Below are 19,156 nucleotides of genomic sequence, written 5' to 3'. Positions count from 1 at the left end.
AGCTTCCGCCCAGTGCAGTGGCTCATGCCTGTAATCCCAGCACTTTGGGAGGCTGAGGTGGGTGGATCATGTGAGGTCAGAAGTTCGAGGCTAGGCTGACCAACATGAAGAAATACTGTCTCTACTAAAAATACAAAATTAGCTGGGTGTGGTGATTCATGCCTGTAAGCCCAGTTACTCAGGAGGCTGAGGCAGGAGAATTGCTTGAACCCAGAGGTGGAGGTTGCGTTGAGCCGAGATTGCGCTATTGCACTTTAGCCTAAGTAGCAGGAGTGAAATCAAAAAGATTAAAAAAGGAAAAAAATGGAAAGTTTCAAAATTAACTGATTGGTTTTTCTTTGTAAATTATAAAAAACCTATACTGGAGGGATAAATGAGCAATAAATTTTGCAGGCTCTGGAGCTGTAAAACTTCTTTCAGCCTATGGTAATTTTGATTATTAAATAAAACAAGAGGTCAAGACACACAAGTTAAGTAGCTGAATAGTCTGCACATTTTTGATTATTTGTGAAATATAATCATCTTTAGACAACAGTAAATAAAAGATATTTTTTTAGAGATATTTTAGTGTAAGTTAAGTGTGACTTAGTTATAATTCTATGTTGACCAAAAGACTAAACAAGAAGCAGGAGAACTTAAAGAAATGTAATATGAGTTTTGTTCTGAGCCAAGCTTGTGATCTGCTAGCCCAGGAATGAGATCTGCACAAACTGAGATCGTGTCCCGGAGTGGGCCACACAAGACACGGCATGTATACATTTCTGTTACATAGAAAATGGAAGAAGGGGGCAGTGAAACAAATGTGACATCCTCAGCAGTTCTGATTGGTGCTCAGTGACACTGTATATAAGATAAAGTAAATATGTGGTTAACGTATTTTACTCATTAGCCTTTTACCCTAATGAGTACGTAGGGGGACTCAGGGTCAGGAGAGGGATGGTTGATTCTGTGCTGCCTTTGTGTTTCATCCTATAGGCAGGTTGTAATCGGTACATGTCAGGGAGGTATTTGACAGGCTCTGGCCTTGCAGGTGAGGTTCAGCTTTCATTCATAGGCCCAGTTTCTGTTACCCATGTGGCCAAGATGCAGCCATTTTAGACCATTACATTTTTTTTTCTTCATACTTTCCTTATTTTCTGATACCTATCAAGAAAGTAAATTTGGGCAGGCATGGTGGCTCACGCCTGTAATCCCAGCACTTTGGGAGGCTGAGGCAGATGGATCACCTGAGGTCAGGAGTGTGAGATCAGACTGGCCAACATAGTGAAACTCCATCTCTACTAAAAATACAGAAATTAGCTGGGTGTGGTGATGCACGCCTGTAATCCCAGCTACCGGGGGGGCTGAGGCAGCAGAATTGCTTGAACCTGGGAGATGGAGGTTGCAATGAGCCGAGATTGTGCCACTGCACTCCAGCCTGGGGAACAGGGCAAGACTCCGTCTCAAAAAAAAGAAAAACAGAAAATAAACTTCATGACAAGGATGAGGAGTTAGCTTGTTTTCAAGAAAATTAAAACTAGTATTTTGGGTAGCATTTTCTGTGGTTTAGGACCTTAGTTATACATGAAGGAAGAATATGATATGCCGTACTTAAGTCTCTTTTTAAAAAATCTCCCTTATCAACTAGTTGTATTGAATTTTTATATAGTTTTCAGTGAGTGCAGCGTGTTCCACAAAAGCCTTTTCCTTCAATCACTTCAGTGTTGCTTGATCTCTTCTGAAATTCTTTATGATCTTCCAGTTCAAATGGTTTTGCACTTGAATGATCTCTTCCTGACAATAACTGAAAATCCCCTTGCTCTGTTCATTCTTCTTTCATCACATTTTAAAATCATGATGAGCAATGCCCTTCCTTAGTTTCCCAAATCTGCCTTCCGAACTTGATTTAGGCATTGCCTCAAAGCACACTTTCTCGTGTCATATGGTAAGATTTGTATCTATACTATACTATAGTAGAGCTTTAGTTTTTTTCTCAAGAACTTGTTGATAAGTCACTTGCCCCAAAGATGCCATGAATTCCAGGTCAGTCATGAACCTCAGTTTCCTAGTCCCTCAAATTCCTGCCTCCCTGATAAGATGAGATGAGAAATGGGCTCAAGTGCTTGCAGACTTGTATTGAGCACTCAGTTGGTGTAAAACGCTGGGACTGGCCACGGAAATACAGTTTGTAGTCCTTTCAGATGAACGGATAAACAGATGTGTGCTAGCAGTTAGTTAGGAAGAAAGTCAAGGAAGGGTCAGGTGGAGAGATAAATACTATGTTTATTCAACAAAGCAACTGATGGGAACAGAAAGACCGTGCGTGATGTCTGAGCAGGGCTTGAAGGATGAGGAAGATTTGTTTCTACGGACATCGAGGGCAGTGTGGTATGGAAGTTTGAAAGTTTGCAGTGACTTTAAGGAATAGCAAGCACATGAGTAGAGGGAAGAATGGGGTGTCTGCTGAGTGTCATTTGCTTCAAGGAGTGCAGGTTTCGGGTGGGAGAGGACATGTTCCAGTAGTTGTGTTTTATCAAGACAACTCTGGATGATGTCTTCTAGTTGAAATATCACAGGAGTGAGACAGAGAGAGAGAGACTCATAATCGTCTGATGGCAGAGGTAAGGATCTGAGTGAGGGAGGCGTAGGGGTTGACAGACACAAGTAGACCGATGCAGGTGATGCATGAAGTACCCTGTCCATAAGTCCCGGGTGGTGATATTTGTTGCTTCTCCCTTTTGGTGCCGTCTTCACTATCCTGTCTTCTCTTCCACCACCACATTTAGCTGAAGCCCTAAGAGGATGGTTTGGGCTTGTTCTGAATATGGCCATGCTCATCAGACACAACTTTTTTATTGTTGTGGATGTTGTGTGCTCTTCTTTTGGTAGAAAAAAGAGATCATCTCTGAGGCACCACCTTTGCTGTTTAGCAATGAAGAAGAGAAGGAGGCACCACTTGGAGGGAAGCCTGTGGATAAGAAGGTTGAGAGTGCCAAGGAATCATCAGAATTTGGGAGAAGTGATGTGGCCGAGTCAGAAAAGGTGGACTTTTTTCTCTCGTATACTTGAATACATTTGTGTCTCATGTGTTGTTTTAAACACACACAACCCCTTAAGTTTTTTGACCACAGAAAATAAATGGCATATTTGTAGGCCGATTTGAAAACACAGACAAGGAGTCTGTGTCCCCACAGTGCAGGAAGCCTCTGCAGGGCCTTTCCTCCTGGTCCTTCTACAGGACACATGTACACTGCGGTGTGCCTGCCACTGTCTCTGCAGTTACTGTCATGTCATGGCATCATTGCCTTTCTAACTTGTTCTCTTCTGTGCAGCGTTCCTGTTACCCTTGGTTCTCCTTTGGTCCCTAGCTGTACTTGAATTTAAATGTCAGTTTTAGGCTGGGCATGGTGGCTCACGCCTGTAATCCCAGCACTATGGGAGGCTGAGGCAGGCAGATCATGAGGTCAGGATATTGAGACCATGCTGGCCATGGTGAAACCCCATGTGTACTGAAAAAAAAAAAATTAGCCAGGTGTGGTGGCGCACACCTGTAGTCGCAGCTACTCAGGAGGCTGAGGCAGGAGAATCGCTTGAATCCGGGAGATGGAAGTTGCAGTGAGCCGAGATCATGCCACTGCACTCCAGCCTGGCAAAAGAGCAAGACTCCGTCTCAAAAAAAAAAAGTCAGTCAGTTTTAAGGAGTTGTTAGTTAGCATCCTTTTTTTTTGTTTTTTGAGACGAAGTCTCACTCTGTCACTAGGCCGGAGTGCAGTGATGAGATCTGGGCTCACTGCAACCTCTACCTCCTGGGTTTGAGATTCTCCTGTCTCAGCCTCCTGAGTAGCTGGGACTACAGGTGTGCGCCACCATGACCGGCTAATTTTCATGTTTTTAGTAGAGACGGGGTTTCACCATGTTGGCCAGGATGGTCTCGATCTCTTGACCTTGTGATCCGCCTCTCAGAGTGCTGGGATTGCAGGTGTGAGCCACCATGCCTGGCCCAGCATCCTTTTACTTTCAGATGGTGTTGGCAAGGAATTACAGAGTAGACTAAAATTTGTACTCTTTCTAAAACACTAGCTTTCGTGTCCTGGACAGTCTGCCATCTTTTGCAGGAAGCCTGTGGGTAATGCTGCTGGCCATGCTTGGCCATTCAGCCGTGTGGTTTCCTGCAGTCTCTATAGGCCTCCTCTCTTTCTCTAACTTTTCTTATATGCTGTGTGTCAGCTGCTTAGGTCTAGTATCTCCCAGAGCCTGTGTGAAGAGCGTTGCATTTGCATTTCCTGCTGAGGCTCCTTGGAGCTACAGTGATACGAGCATTTTATTTGTACTTGTGTTCCTGCATGACATTCTCTTCCCAGTGGCTGTGTGAGGACCCCAGTCCTATTCCCATTGTGGTCCACACTTGACTGGCTGGTTGCTGTGCTGCCTTCTCCCTCACTGAGTGTAAGCCCCTTGCAGATTGGGCCAGGTTTGTTTTGCTCACCATTTTATCTGTAGTACTTGGCATATTACCTTGCACATGGTACGCACTATGTTATAAATTATGTATTTCTTCAAAGGAGCATTTTTTGAATAGTTTGGGTACTCTGAAATCGGAATGTACCTCATAATCAATCGTTTCTTACCTGAAATGTGCTACCTGTTGAATGAATGAATGTTGCCTTTTAGAATTACTTGAGAGGTTCTTCTTGAATTGCATATACAGTGTAAAGCCTTCTGCAATTCAAGGGTCTGATTTTGCCCTTTAGATTTCCTCCTTGGAGCTTATGTATTAAATGCTAGGAATTCATGGTCCACTCCCAATGATTGGCATTTGTGTTATCTTTGCCACTTAGAAGTTCTTCGTAGCTCCAGAGCAACCAGTGTGCATCAGGATTATAGCTGGTCCATCTCTCTTTCAGCAGAGAGGGACCCATGGTCTTAAAATGCTTGGAAAAATGATCTTTGGCTATGGATGATTGTATAAAACTGTCTCTTGGAGCAGCCAATCAAGAACTGACCTCAGTGTTTTGTTACTTGGGAGCAAATGTGATTGACTGTGCCTTGAATCATGCAAATGTGGCAGTTACTGAATTAATGAGAAGCTTGGCAGGCTCCATGTAGGATTTGCATTTCCAAGTGTTACTTATTTTCTTTCCCTTATTATTTTCATTTTCAGGAAGTACTTTTGACTAGATCTGCTCAGGAAGCAGTCAAACATTCTGATTTATTTTCTCCATCATCCCCATTGGACAAAGGAACCAAGGCTAGAACCAGAGCTGTTCTTAGCTTGTTTGATGAGGAAGATGATAAAATGGAAGATCAAAACACTATCCAAGCTCCACAGAAAGAAGTAGGAAAGGTGAGCAAAAAGCAGTAGTGGTTCAAATCTCTAGATGAGATAAAAGACTCTCATCTCATGGTGATCATTCTGTCATGTGAGTTACTAAAGGAATCTTAGCCTTCAGTGCAGCATGTTAATGATTCTCTGCAGTCATTTATGTATTTGGGAATCTTAATCAAGAACTCTTACCTCAAGTAGCAATGTTAGGATAGGCGATTAGAATTTTACCCACCTCTTCTGGAATTTACAGACCTTGTTGTTCCTTCTAGCAAAGCTTTGCCCCTTGACCAGTTATGGGATATAAGCAACAGGAAAAAGAAATTAGGCTGAATCTGTACAGTTAAGTATTTCTAACATTCACTTTAAGAAATATGTGTTGTAGATGGACGTTTCATACTGATCGGATGTCAAAAAACTCTTTCTGTAAAGGGTCTCTTAATGACTATTTTAGCTTTTGTAGATCATATGGGCTCTCTCATAACTGCCTAGCTCTGCCATTGATAGCATGAAAGCAGCCCTAGGAAAGATGAAGATGGTTGGGCATGACTGTGTTCCAATAAATTGTATTAATAAAAATAGGTGATGGTCATTCTGTGAGATTAGTATGACCCTGATATTAAAACTAGGCAGAGAGATTACCAGAGAACTACAGATACCCTTTATGAATGTAGATGCCGAAATCCTCAACAAAATACTACTAAACCCAATCCAGCAAAAATGTAAAAAGGATTGCACACCATGAGAAGTGACGTCTAAAAATCAACTGATGTTATATCAATACAGATGATATAATACACTGTATCAATAAAATACAGAATTAAAAGGTACATGATCATCTCAACAGATGCAGAAAAAGCATTTAATAAAATCCAAACCTTTTCATGATAAAAAGCACTCAGTAAATTAGGCATAGGAGGGAAATTAATGAACTCAATAAAGGGCATCTGTAAAATCACACAGCTGATATCATACTTAATGGTGAGAGAGTGCATGCTTTTCAATCCTAAGATCATGAATTACACAATGATGTCCACTCTAGGCAATTCTAGTCAACCTCGTACTGGGGATTCTAAGCAGGGCACTTAGGTGAGAAAATGAAGAAAAGGCATTCAGATTGGAAAGAAGAAGTAAAGTAAAGCAATCTGTATCTGCAGATGGTGTGATCTTTTATATAGAACATCTTAAGGAATCTACAAAAAGACTATTGGAACTAACTAAATTCATTAAGATTGCAGGATGTAAGATCAGTATGTGAAAATCAATCGTAGTTCTGTAAGCTAGTAATGAACAGTTAACTAGCTTATGAAAGTTACTAGTAGTAACATTTTCTTGAGACAGTTTTTTTACTAGTAGTAACCTTTTTTTTTCTTTCTCCCTTCTCTCGAAATCCTTAGCTGATCTCCAAGTAAGTGACAGGACAGAATGACCTAACCCTGGAAAACAGATTCATTTCAGATGTTTCCAGATCTGTTTCCTTGTAGAAAATAAAACATCCTTCCTTTTATTACATTTTTTATTGGCTTTTTTTTTTTTTGGTCAAGTTTCAATTGGCAAATGAAATTATGAAATTCCCCTGAAGTTGGCAAACATAATCATACTTTGCCCAAAGTGGATCGTAGCTTCTCAAAATTCTACTTGTTTGTGTATTTTGGAAAATATCATAAACTATCGCTGCGTCATTGCTACTAAATGATTCATGTTTTGAGACTATATTAAAAGTTCTGATTTCTAAGCCATATTTATTATGTGGAATATTTAGCATTTGAATTTAATGACTTGAAGAAAACAGCACCTTAGATGACCTGTTTTTATTGTCTTACATTTCTCCCTGCTCCTGGAGGCTGAATTTAGACTAGCCCCCCCAACAAAAGTTAGCACCAGAATTCCCCCTGATTCTTTCTTGTTTTGAAAGATACCCAGGTTTCTATTGAGGGCACAGTAGGGGCCAAGGGAGGGGTTCTGAGAAACATAGCAGCAACGTGCCTGCTCTCCAGGTTTCCAGGAACAGATGAAGCTTTTTCTGTGAAACTGAACTGAAACTGGCCTGGAAAGATTAAAAAATGGCGAACGCTAAAGGATTAAGAATGACTTAGTCCTAGAGTGCTAGGAGCTGTTAAACTTATTCCTTGGGAATCATTAGGAAATAACCTCTTGTGTATTCTTAGATAGCATCTTGACTGAAGTAGGCCAGATAACCTTACGATATTTTGAGTCACTGATTCTTTGCCATGGTAGGTTTGAACACCGTATCACCAGATCAGCGTGTGTTTTTTTGCCATTGCAGGGCCGTGTCAAGGCGAGGAGGAGGCGTAGACGACGGACTCGTGCGGCTAGGCGGCTGGCTGCCCAGGAGTCAAGCGAGGCTGAGGCCACGGGCCTCCCCGGGGGACCCACTGCGCAGTGGGCTGATGGTACCATTTCCCCAGATGGCCATCGGCCACAGCTCAGAGCAGCCAGTGGAGAAGACAGCACTGAAGAGGCCCTGGAAGCTGCAACTGCACCCTGGGAAGGCGGTCCTGTGCCTGGAGTGGACGGAAGCCCCTTTGCGAAGTCTCCGGGTCATTCCAGAGGGGAGGCTGAGCTTCGCGCCTCTAGGGACATCTTTTCCACGGGCACTGGATCTCAGTCCGTGGAGAGAACAACACCCGAGGCAAAGATAGCAGAGAATCCTGCCAGCCCTCCAGGGGGAGGTAAAGAAAAGAGCCCCACGTTTCCTGCTCTGAGGGAGGCCAGCAGTGACGGCCATCTCTTTCAGTCTGCTAAACCAAAACCGGCAAAGGAAACAAGTCCCTTCCCTCTCCTGGAAGAGGAGGAGGATCTCTTTACAGATCAGAAAGCCGGGAAGAATGAGTCAAGACCCAACAATCGTCAGCAGGATGTCGTATCAACAACACAAGACATTTTTGAGGTAACGGGACTCAACATGTTTTTGCGTTGAGGTTAAGGAAGGTATCTGATTGGCTCATTTGAGCCACAGATTATGTTTAGCTTTTTGCGTGCATGTCCCATAGCTTAGTAATTATAATTAGGCTCTTTTACTGGTAAGTTTAACATTGACTCAGAAGTGTTTTTTTGTTTTGTAAAGGGTATTTTGTAAAGGTTTTTTTGTCACATAAAGGGTATTTCTCGGCTGACCGTAATCATTGATACAGCTCTAGTTTTTGTGGTTTTGGTTTTTTTATAGAATTTCGTAATTAGCTTCTCAGGCATGCCACACAGTGACACGCATACAGCATACACAAGTTCGAGACCAGCCTGGTCAATGTGGTATAACCCCGTCTCTACTAAAAATACAAAAATTACCTGGGTGTCGTGCTGCACGCCTGCAGTCCCAGCTACTTGGGAGGCTAAGGCAGGGCAATCGCTTGAATCTGGGAGGCGAACGCTAAAGGATTAAGAATGACTTAGTCTTAGAGTGCTAGGAGCTGTTAAACTCACTCCTTGGGAATCATTAGGAAATAACCTCTTGTGTATGCTTAGATAGCATCTTGACTGAAGTAGGCCAGATAACCTTACGCTATTTTGAGTCACTGATTCTTTGCCATGGTAGGTTTGAACACCGTATCACCAGATCAGCGTGTGTTTTTTTGCCATTGCAGGGCCGTGTCAAGGCGAGGAGGAGGCGTAGACGACGGACTCGTGCGGCTAGGCGGCTGGCTGCCCAGGAGTCAAGCGAGGCTGAGGCCACGGGCCTCCCCGGGGGACCCACTGCGCAGTGGGCTGATGGTACCATTTCCCCAGATGGCCATCGGCCACAGCTCAGAGCAGCCAGTGGAGAAGACAGCACTGAGGAGGCCCTGGAAGCTGCAACTGCACCCTGGGAAGGCGGTCCTGTGCCTGGAGTGGACGGAAGCCCCTTTGCGAAGTCTCCGGGTCATTCCAGAGGGGAGGCTGAGCTTCGCGCCTCTAGGGACATCTTTTCCACGGGCACTGGATCTCAGTCCGTGGAGAGAACAACACCCGAGGCAAAGATAGCGGAGAATCCTGCCAGCCCTCCAGGGGGAGGTAAAGAAAAGAGCCCCACGTTTCCTGCTCTGAGGGAGGCCAGCAGTGACGGCCATCTCTTTCAGTCTGCTAAACCAAAACCGGCAAAGGAAACAAGTCCCTTCCCTCTCCTGGAAGAGGAGGAGGATCTCTTTACAGATCAGAGAGTCGGGAAGAATGAGTCACGACCCAACAACAGTCAGCAGGATGTCGTATCAACAACACAAGACATTTTTGAGGTACCGGGACTCAACATGTTTTTGCGTTGAGGTTAAGGAAGGTATCTGATTGGCTCATTTGAGCCACAGATTATGTTTAGCTTTTTGCGTGCATGTCCCATAGCTTAGTAATTATAATTAGGCTCTTTTACTGGTAAGTTTAACATTGACTCAGAAGTGTTTTTTTGTTTTGTAAAGGGTATTTTGTAAAGGTTTTTTTGTCACGTAAAGGGTATTTCTCGGCTGACTGTAATCATTGATACAGCTCTAGTTTTTGTGGTTTTGGTTTTTTTATAGAATTTCGTAATTAGCTTCTCAGGCATGCCACACAGTGACACGCATACAGCATACACAAGTTCGAGACCAGCCTGGTCAATGTGGTATAACCCCGTCTCTACCAAAAATACAAAAATTAGCTGGGTGTCGTGGTGCACGCCTGCAGTCCCAGCTACTTGGGAGGCTAAGGCAGGGCAATCGCTTGAATCTGGGAGGCGAACGCTAAAGGATTAAGAATGACTTAGTCTTAGAGTGCTAGGGGCTGTTAAACTCACTCCTTGGGAATCATTAGGAAATAACCTCTTGTGTATGCTTAGATAGCATCTTGACTGAAGTAGGCCAGATAACCTTACGCTATTTTGAGTCACTGATTCTTTGCCATGGTAGGTTTGAACACCGTATCACCAGATCAGCGTGTGTTTTTTTGCCATTGCAGGGCCGTGTCAAGGCGAGGAGGAGGCGTAGACGACGGACTCGTGCGGCTAGGCGGCTGGCTGCCCAGGAGTCAAGCGAGGCTGAGGCCACGGGCCTCCCCGGGGGACCCACTGCGCAGTGGGCTGATGGTACCATTTCCCCAGATGGCCATCGGCCACAGCTCAGAGCAGCCAGTGGAGAAGACAGCACTGAGGAGGCCCTGGAAGCTGCAACTGCACCCTGGGAAGGCGGTCCTGTGCCTGGAGTGGACGGAAGCCCCTTTGCGAAGTCTCCGGGTCATTCCAGAGGGGAGGCTGAGCTTCGCGCCTCTAGGGACATCTTTTCCCCGGGCACTGGATCTCAGTCCGTGGAGAGAACAACACCCGAGGCAAAGATAGCGGAGAATCCTGCCAGCCCTCCAGGGGGAGGTAAAGAAAAGAGCCCCACGTTTCCTGCTCTGAGGGAGGCCAGCAGTGACGGCCATCTCTTTCAGTCTGCTAAACCAAAACCGGCAAAGGAAACAAGTCCCTTCCCTCTCCTGGAAGAGGAGGAGGATCTCTTTACAGATCAGAGAGTCGGGAAGAATGAGTCACGACCCAACAACAGTCAGCAGGATGTCGTATCAACAACACAAGACATTTTTGAGGTACCGGGACTCAACATGTTTTTGCGTTGAGGTTAAGGAAGGTATCTGATTGGCTCATTTGAGCCACAGATTATGTTTAGCTTTTTGCGTGCATGTCCCATAGCTTAGTAATTATAATTAGGCTCTTTTACTGGTAAGTTTAACATTGACTCAGAAGTGTTTTTTTGTTTTGTAAAGGGTATTTTGTAAAGGTTTTTTTGTCACGTAAAGGGTATTTCTCGGCTGACCGTAATCATTGATACAGCTCTAGTTTTTGTGGTTTTGGTTTTTTTATAGAATTTCGTAATTAGCTTCTCAGGCATGCCACACAGTGACACGCATACAGCATACACAAGTTCGAGACCAGCCTGGTCAATGTGGTATAACCCCGTCTCTACCAAAAATACAAAAATTAGCTGGGTGTCGTGGTGCACGCCTGCAGTCCCAGCTACTTGGGAGGCTAAGGCAGGGCAATCGCTTGAATCTGGGAGGCGAACGCTAAAGGATTAAGAATGACTTAGTCTTAGAGTGCTAGGGGCTGTTAAACTCACTCCTTGGGAATCATTAGGAAATAACCTCTTGTGTATGCTTAGATAGCATCTTGACTGAAGTAGGCCAGATAACCTTACGCTATTTTGAGTCACTGATTCTTTGCCATGGTAGGTTTGAACACCGTATCACCAGATCAGCGTGTGTTTTTTTGCCATTGCAGGGCCGTGTCAAGGCGAGGAGGAGGCGTAGACGACGGACTCGTGCGGCTAGGCGGCTGGCTGCCCAGGAGTCAAGCGAGGCTGAGGCCACGGGCCTCCCCGGGGGACCCACTGCGCAGTGGGCTGATGGTACCATTTCCCCAGATGGCCATCGGCCACAGCTCAGAGCAGCCAGTGGAGAAGACAGCACTGAGGAGGCCCTGGAAGCTGCAACTGCACCCTGGGAAGGCGGTCCTGTGCCTGGAGTGGACGGAAGCCCCTTTGCGAAGTCTCCGGGTCATTCCAGAGGGGAGGCTGAGCTTCGCGCCTCTAGGGACATCTTTTCCCCGGGCACTGGATCTCAGTCCGTGGAGAGAACAACACCCGAGGCAAAGATAGCGGAGAATCCTGCCAGCCCTCCAGGGGGAGGTAAAGAAAAGAGCCCCACGTTTCCTGCTCTGAGGGAGGCCAGCAGTGACGGCCATCTCTTTCAGTCTGCTAAACCGAAACCGGCAAAGGAAACAAGTCCCTTCCCTCTCCTGGAAGAGGAGGAGGATCTCTTTACAGATCAGAGAGTCGGGAAGAATGAGTCACGACCCAACAACAGTCAGCAGGATGTCGTATCAACAACACAAGACATTTTTGAGGTACCGGGACTCAACATGTTTTTGCGTTGAGGTTAAGGAAGGTATCTGATTGGCTCATTTGAGCCACAGATTATGTTTAGCTTTTTGCGTGCATGTCCCATAGCTTAGTAATTATAATTAGGCTCTTTTACTGGTAAGTTTAACATTGACTCAGAAGTGTTTTTTTGTTTTGTAAAGGGTATTTTGTAAAGGTTTTTTTGTCACGTAAAGGGTATTTCTCGGCTGACCGTAATCATTGATACAGCTCTAGTTTTTGTGGTTTTGGTTTTTTTATAGAATTTCGTAATTAGCTTCTCAGGCATGCCACACAGTGACACGCATACAGCATACACAAGTTCGAGACCAGCCTGGTCAATGTGGTATAACCCCGTCTCTACCAAAAATACAAAAATTAGCTGGGTGTCGTGGTGCACGCCTGCAGTCCCAGCTACTTGGGAGGCTAAGGCAGGGCAATCGCTTGAATCTGGGAGGCGAACGCTAAAGGATTAAGAATGACTTAGTCTTAGAGTGCTAGGGGCTGTTAAACTCACTCCTTGGGAATCATTAGGAAATAACCTCTTGTGTATGCTTAGATAGCATCTTGACTGAAGTAGGCCAGATAACCTTACGCTATTTTGAGTCACTGATTCTTTGCCATGGTAGGTTTGAACACCGTATCACCAGATCAGCGTGTGTTTTTTTGCCATTGCAGGGCCGTGTCAAGGCGAGGAGGAGGCGTAGACGACGGACTCGTGCGGCTAGGCGGCTGGCTGCCCAGGAGTCAAGCGAGGCTGAGGCCACGGGCCTCCCCGGGGGACCCACTGCGCAGTGGGCTGATGGTACCATTTCCCCAGATGGCCATCGGCCACAGCTCAGAGCAGCCAGTGGAGAAGACAGCACTGAGGAGGCCCTGGAAGCTGCAACTGCACCCTGGGAAGGCGGTCCTGTGCCTGGAGTGGACGGAAGCCCCTTTGCGAAGTCTCCGGGTCATTCCAGAGGGGAGGCTGAGCTTCGCGCCTCTAGGGACATCTTTTCCACGGGCACTGGATCTCAGTCCGTGGAGAGAACAACACCCGAGGCAAAGATAGCGGAGAATCCTGCCAGCCCTCCAGGGGGAGGTAAAGAAAAGAGCCCCACGTTTCCTGCTCTGAGGGAGGCCAGCAGTGACGGCCATCTCTTTCAGTCTGCTAAACCAAAACCGGCAAAGGAAACAAGTCCCTTCCCTCTCCTGGAAGAGGAGGAGGATCTCTTTACAGATCAGAGAGTCGGGAAGAATGAGTCACGACCCAACAACAGTCAGCAGGATGTCGTATCAACAACACAAGACATTTTTGAGGTACCGGGACTCAACATGTTTTTGCGTTGAGGTTAAGGAAGGTATCTGATTGGCTCATTTGAGCCACAGATTATGTTTAGCTTTTTGCGTGCATGTCCCATAGCTTAGTAATTATAATTAGGCTCTTTTACTGGTAAGTTTAACATTGACTCAGAAGTGTTTTTTTGTTTTGTAAAGGGTATTTTGTAAAGGTTTTTTTGTCACGTAAAGGGTATTTCTCGGCTGACCGTAATCATTGATACAGCTCTAGTTTTTGTGGTTTTGGTTTTTTTATAGAATTTCGTAATTAGCTTCTCAGGCATGCCACACAGTGACACGCATACAGCATACACAAGTTCGAGACCAGCCTGGTCAATGTGGTATAACCCCGTCTCTACCAAAAATACAAAAATTAGCTGGGTGTCGTGGTGCACGCCTGCAGTCCCAGCTACTTGGGAGGCTAAGGCAGGGCAATCGCTTGAATCTGGGAGGCGAACGCTAAAGGATTAAGAATGACTTAGTCTTAGAGTGCTAGGGGCTGTTAAACTCACTCCTTGGGAATCATTAGGAAATAACCTCTTGTGTATGCTTAGATAGCATCTTGACTGAAGTAGGCCAGATAACCTTACGCTATTTTGAGTCACTGATTCTTTGCCATGGTAGGTTTGAACACCGTATCACCAGATCAGCGTGTGTTTTTTTGCCATTGCAGGGCCGTGTCAAGGCGAGGAGGAGGCGTAGACGACGGACTCGTGCGGCTAGGCGGCTGGCTGCCCAGGAGTCAAGCGAGGCTGAGGCCACGGGCCTCCCCGGGGGACCCACTGCGCAGTGGGCTGATGGTACCATTTCCCCAGATGGCCATCGGCCACAGCTCAGAGCAGCCAGTGGAGAAGACAGCACTGAGGAGGCCCTGGAAGCTGCAACTGCACCCTGGGAAGGCGGTCCTGTGCCTGGAGTGGACGGAAGCCCCTTTGCGAAGTCTCCGGGTCATTCCAGAGGGGAGGCTGAGCTTCGCGCCTCTAGGGACATCTTTTCCACGGGCACTGGATCTCAGTCCGTGGAGAGAACAACACCCGAGGCAAAGATAGCGGAGAATCCTGCCAGCCCTCCAGGGGGAGGTAAAGAAAAGAGCCCCACGTTTCCTGCTCTGAGGGAGGCCAGCAGTGACGGCCATCTCTTTCAGTCTGCTAAACCAAAACCGGCAAAGGAAACAAGTCCCTTCCCTCTCCTGGAAGAGGAGGAGGATCTCTTTACAGATCAGAGAGTCGGGAAGAATGAGTCACGACCCAACAACAGTCAGCAGGATGTCGTATCAACAACACAAGACATTTTTGAGGTACCGGGACTCAACATGTTTTTGCGTTGAGGTTAAGGAAGGTATCTGATTGGCTCATTTGAGCCACAGATTATGTTTAGCTTTTTGCGTGCATGTCCCATAGCTTAGTAATTATAATTAGGCTCTTTTACTGGTAAGTTTAACATTGACTCAGAAGTGTTTTTTTGTTTTGTAAAGGGTATTTTGTAAAGGTTTTTTTGTCACGTAAAGGGTATTTCTCGGCTGACCGTAATCATTGATACAGCTCTAGTTTTTGTGGTTTTGGTTTTTTTATAGAATTTCGTAATTAGCTTCTCAGGCATGCCACACAGTGACACGCATACAGCATACACAAGTTCGAGACCAGCCTGGTCAATGTGGTATAACCCCGTCTCTACCAAAAATACAAAAATTAGCTGGGTGTCGTGGTGCACGCCTGCAGTCCCAGCTACTTGGGAGGCTAAGGCAGGGCAATCGCTTGAATCTGGGAGGCGAACGCTAAAGGATTAAGAATGACTTAGTCTTAGAGTGCTAGGAGCTGTTAAACTCACTCCTTGGGAATCATTAGGAAATAACCTCTTGTGTATGCTTAGATAGCATCTTGACTGAAGTAGGCCAGATAACCTTACGCTATTTTGAGTCACTGATTCTTTGCCATGGTAGGTTTGAACACCGTATCACCAGATCAGCGTGTGTTTTTTTGCCATTGCAGGGCCGTGTCAAGGCGAGGAGGAGGCGTAGACGACGGACTCGTGCGGCTAGGCGGCTGGCTGCCCAGGAGTCAAGCGAGGCTGAGGCCACGGGCCTCCCCGGGGGACCCACTGCGCAGTGGGCTGATGGTACCATTTCCCCAGATGGCCATCGGCCACAGCTCAGAGCAGCCAGTGGAGAAGACAGCACTGAGGAGGCCCTGGAAGCTGCAACTGCACCCTGGGAAGGCGGTCCTGTGCCTGGAGTGGACGGAAGCCCCTTTGCGAAGTCTCCGGGTCATTCCAGAGGGGAGGCTGAGCTTCGCGCCTCTAGGGACATCTTTTCCACGGGCACTGGATCTCAGTCCGTGGAGAGAACAACACCCGAGGCAAAGATAGCGGAGAATCCTGCCAGCCCTCCAGGGGGAGGTAAAGAAAAGAGCCCCACGTTTCCTGCTCTGAGGGAGGCCAGCAGTGACGGCCATCTCTTTCAGTCTGCTAAACCAAAACCGGCAAAGGAAACAAGTCCCTTCCCTCTCCTGGAAGAGGAGGAGGATCTCTTTACAGATCAGAGAGTCGGGAAGAATGAGTCACGACCCAACAACAGTCAGCAGGATGTCGTATCAACAACACAAGACATTTTTGAGGTACCGGGACTCAACATGTTTTTGCGTTGAGGTTAAGGAAGGTATCTGATTGGCTCATTTGAGCCACAGATTATGTTTAGCTTTTTGCGTGCATGTCCCATAGCTTAGTAATTATAATTAGGCTCTTTTACTGGTAAGTTTAACATTGACTCAGAAGTGTTTTTTTGTTTTGTAAAGGGTATTTTGTAAAGGTTTTTTTGTCACGTAAAGGGTATTTCTCGGCTGACCGTAATCATTGATACAGCTCTAGTTTTTGTGGTTTTGGTTTTTTTATAGAATTTCGTAATTAGCTTCTCAGGCATGCCACACAGTGACACGCATACAGCATACACAAGTTCGAGACCAGCCTGGTCAATGTGGTATAACCCCGTCTCTACCAAAAATACAAAAATTAGCTGGGTGTCGGGGTGCACGCCTGCAGTCCCAGCTACTTGGGAGGCTAAGGCAGGGCAATCGCTTGAATCTGGGAGGCGAACGCTAAAGGATTAAGAATGACTTAGTCTTAGAGTGCTAGGGGCTGTTAAACTCACTCCTTGGGAATCATTAGGAAATAACCTCTTGTGTATGCTTAGATAGCATCTTGACTGAAGTAGGCCAGATAACCTTACGCTATTTTGAGTCACTGATTCTTTGCCATGGTAGGTTTGAACACCGTATCACCAGATCAGCGTGTGTTTTTTTGCCATTGCAGGGCCGTGTCAAGGCGAGGAGGAGGCGTAGACGACGGACTCGTGCGGCTAGGCGGCTGGCTGCCCAGGAGTCAAGCGAGGCTGAGGCCACGGGCCTCCCCGGGGGACCCACTGCGCAGTGGGCTGATGGTACCATTTCCCCAGATGGCCATCGGCCACAGCTCAGAGCAGCCAGTGGAGAAGACAGCACTGAGGAGGCCCTGGAAGCTGCAACTGCACCCTGGGAAGGCGGTCCTGTGCCTGGAGTGGACGGAAGCCCCTTTGCGAAGTCTCCGGGTCATTCCAGAGGGGAGGCTGAGCTTCACGCCTCTAGGGACATCTTTTCCCCGGGCACTGGATCTCAGTCCGTGGAGAGAACAACACCCGAGGCAAAGATAGCGGAGAATCCTGCCAGCCCTCCAGGGGGAGGTAAAGAAAAGAGCCCCACGTTTCCTGCTCTGAGGGAGGCCAGCAGTGACGGCCATCTCTTTCAGTCTGCTAAACCAAAACCGGCAAAGGAAACAAGTCCCTTCCCTCTCCTGGAAGAGGAGGAGGATCTCTTTACAGATCAGAGAGTCGGGAAGAATGAGTCACGACCCAACAACAGTCAGCAGGATGTCGTATCAACAACACAAGACATTTTTGAGGTACCGGGACTCAACATGTTTTTGCGTTGAGGTTAAGGAAGGTATCTGATTGGCTCATTTGAGCCACAGATTATGTTTAGCTTTTTGCGTGCATGTCCCATAGCTTAGTAATTATAATTAGGCTCTTTTACTGGTAAGTTTAACATTGACTCAGAAGTGTTTTTTTGTTTTGTAAAGGGTATTTTGTAAAGGTTTTTTTGTCACGTAAAGGGTATTTCTCGGCTGACCGTAATCATTGATACAGCTCTAGTTTTTGTGGTTTTGGTTTTTTTATAGAATTTCGTAATTAGCTTCTCAGGCATGCCACACAGTGACACGCATACAGCATACACAAGTTCGAGACCAGCCTGGTCAATGTGGTATAACCCCGTCTCTACCAAAAATACAAAAATTAGCTGGGTGTCGTGGTGCACGCCTGCAGTCCCAGCTACTTGGGAGGCTAAGGCAGGGCAATCGCTTGAATCTGGGAGGCGAACGCTAAAGGATTAAGAATGACTTAGTCTTAGAGTGCTAGGGGCTGTTAAACTCACTCCTTGGGAATCATTAGGAAATAACCTCTTGTGTATGCTTAGATAGCATCTTGACTGAAGTAGGCCAGATAACCTTACGCTATTTTGAGTCACTGATTCTTTGCCATGGTAGGTTTGAACACCGTATCACCAGATCAGCGTGTGTTTTTTTGCCATTGCAGGGCCGTGTCAAGGCGAGGAGGAGGCGTAGACGACGGACTCGTGCGGCTAGGCGGCTGGCTGCCCAGGAGTCAAGCGAGGCTGAGGCCACGGGCCTCCCCGGGGGACCCACTGCGCAGTGGGCTGATGGTACCATTTCCCCAGATGGCCATCGGCCACAGCTCAGAGCAGCCAGTGGAGAAGACAGCACTGAGGAGGCCCTGGAAGCTGCAACTGCACCCTGGGAAGGCGGTCCTGTGCCTGGAGTGGACGGAAGCCCCTTTGCGAAGTCTCCGGGTCATTCCAGAGGGGAGGCTGAGCTTCGCGCCTCTAGGGACATCTTTTCCCCGGGCACTGGATCTCAGTCCGTGGAGAGAACAACACCCGAGGCAAAGATAGCGGAGAATCCTGCCAGCCCTCCAGGGGGAGGTAAAGAAAAGAGCCCCACGTTTCCTGCTCTGAGGGAGGCCAGCAGTGACGGCCATCTCTTTCAGTCTGCTAAACCAAAACCGGCAAAGGAAACAAGTCCCTTCCCTCTCCTGGAAGAGGAGGAGGATCTCTTTACAGATCAGAGAGTCGGGAAGAATGAGTCACGACCCAACAACAGTCAGCAGGATGTCGTATCAACAACACAAGACATTTTTGAGGTACCGGGACTCAACATGTTTTTGCGTTGAGGTTAAGGAAGGTATCTGATTGGCTCATTTGAGCCACAGATTATGTTTAGCTTTTTGCGTGCATGTCCCATAGCTTAGTAATTATAATTAGGCTCTTTTACTGGTAAGTTTAACATTGACTCAGAAGTGTTTTTTTGTTTTGTAAAGGGTATTTTGTAAAGGTTTTTTTGTCACGTAAAGGGTATTTCTCGGCTGACCGTAATCATTGATACAGCTCTAGTTTTTGTGGTTTTGGTTTTTTTATAGAATTTCGTAATTAGCTTCTCAGGCATGCCACACAGTGACACGCATACAGCATACACAAGTTCGAGACCAGCCTGGTCAATGTGGTATAACCCCGTCTCTACCAAAAATACAAAAATTACCTGGGTGTCGGGGTGCACGCCTGCAGTC

General features: G+C 46.6%; 1 long non-coding RNA gene across 1 annotated transcript; it reads left to right on the top strand.

Annotated features, from left to right (window-relative positions):
• Nucleotides 1-2,888: 2,888 nt before the first annotated feature.
• LOC135278002 (uncharacterized) lies at nucleotides 2,889-7,776 on the top strand. The gene is made up of 3 exons (XR_010345522.1): nucleotides 2,889-3,021; nucleotides 5,141-5,323; nucleotides 7,590-7,776. It is a non-coding gene; the product is annotated as an uncharacterized LOC135278002 (long non-coding RNA).
• The last annotated feature ends 11,380 nt before the right edge of the window (nucleotides 7,777-19,156 follow it).

The sequence above is a fragment of the Aotus nancymaae genome, unplaced genomic scaffold, assembly GCF_030222135.1.
Source record: "Aotus nancymaae isolate 86718 unplaced genomic scaffold, 86718_ANA_hifiasm-v0.15.2.pri h1tg000036l, whole genome shotgun sequence".
Classification (NCBI taxonomy): Eukaryota; Metazoa; Chordata; class Mammalia; order Primates; family Aotidae; genus Aotus; species Aotus nancymaae.
Note: the sequence above shows the minus strand (reverse complement) of the source record. Positions and strands in the feature narration are given on the sequence as shown.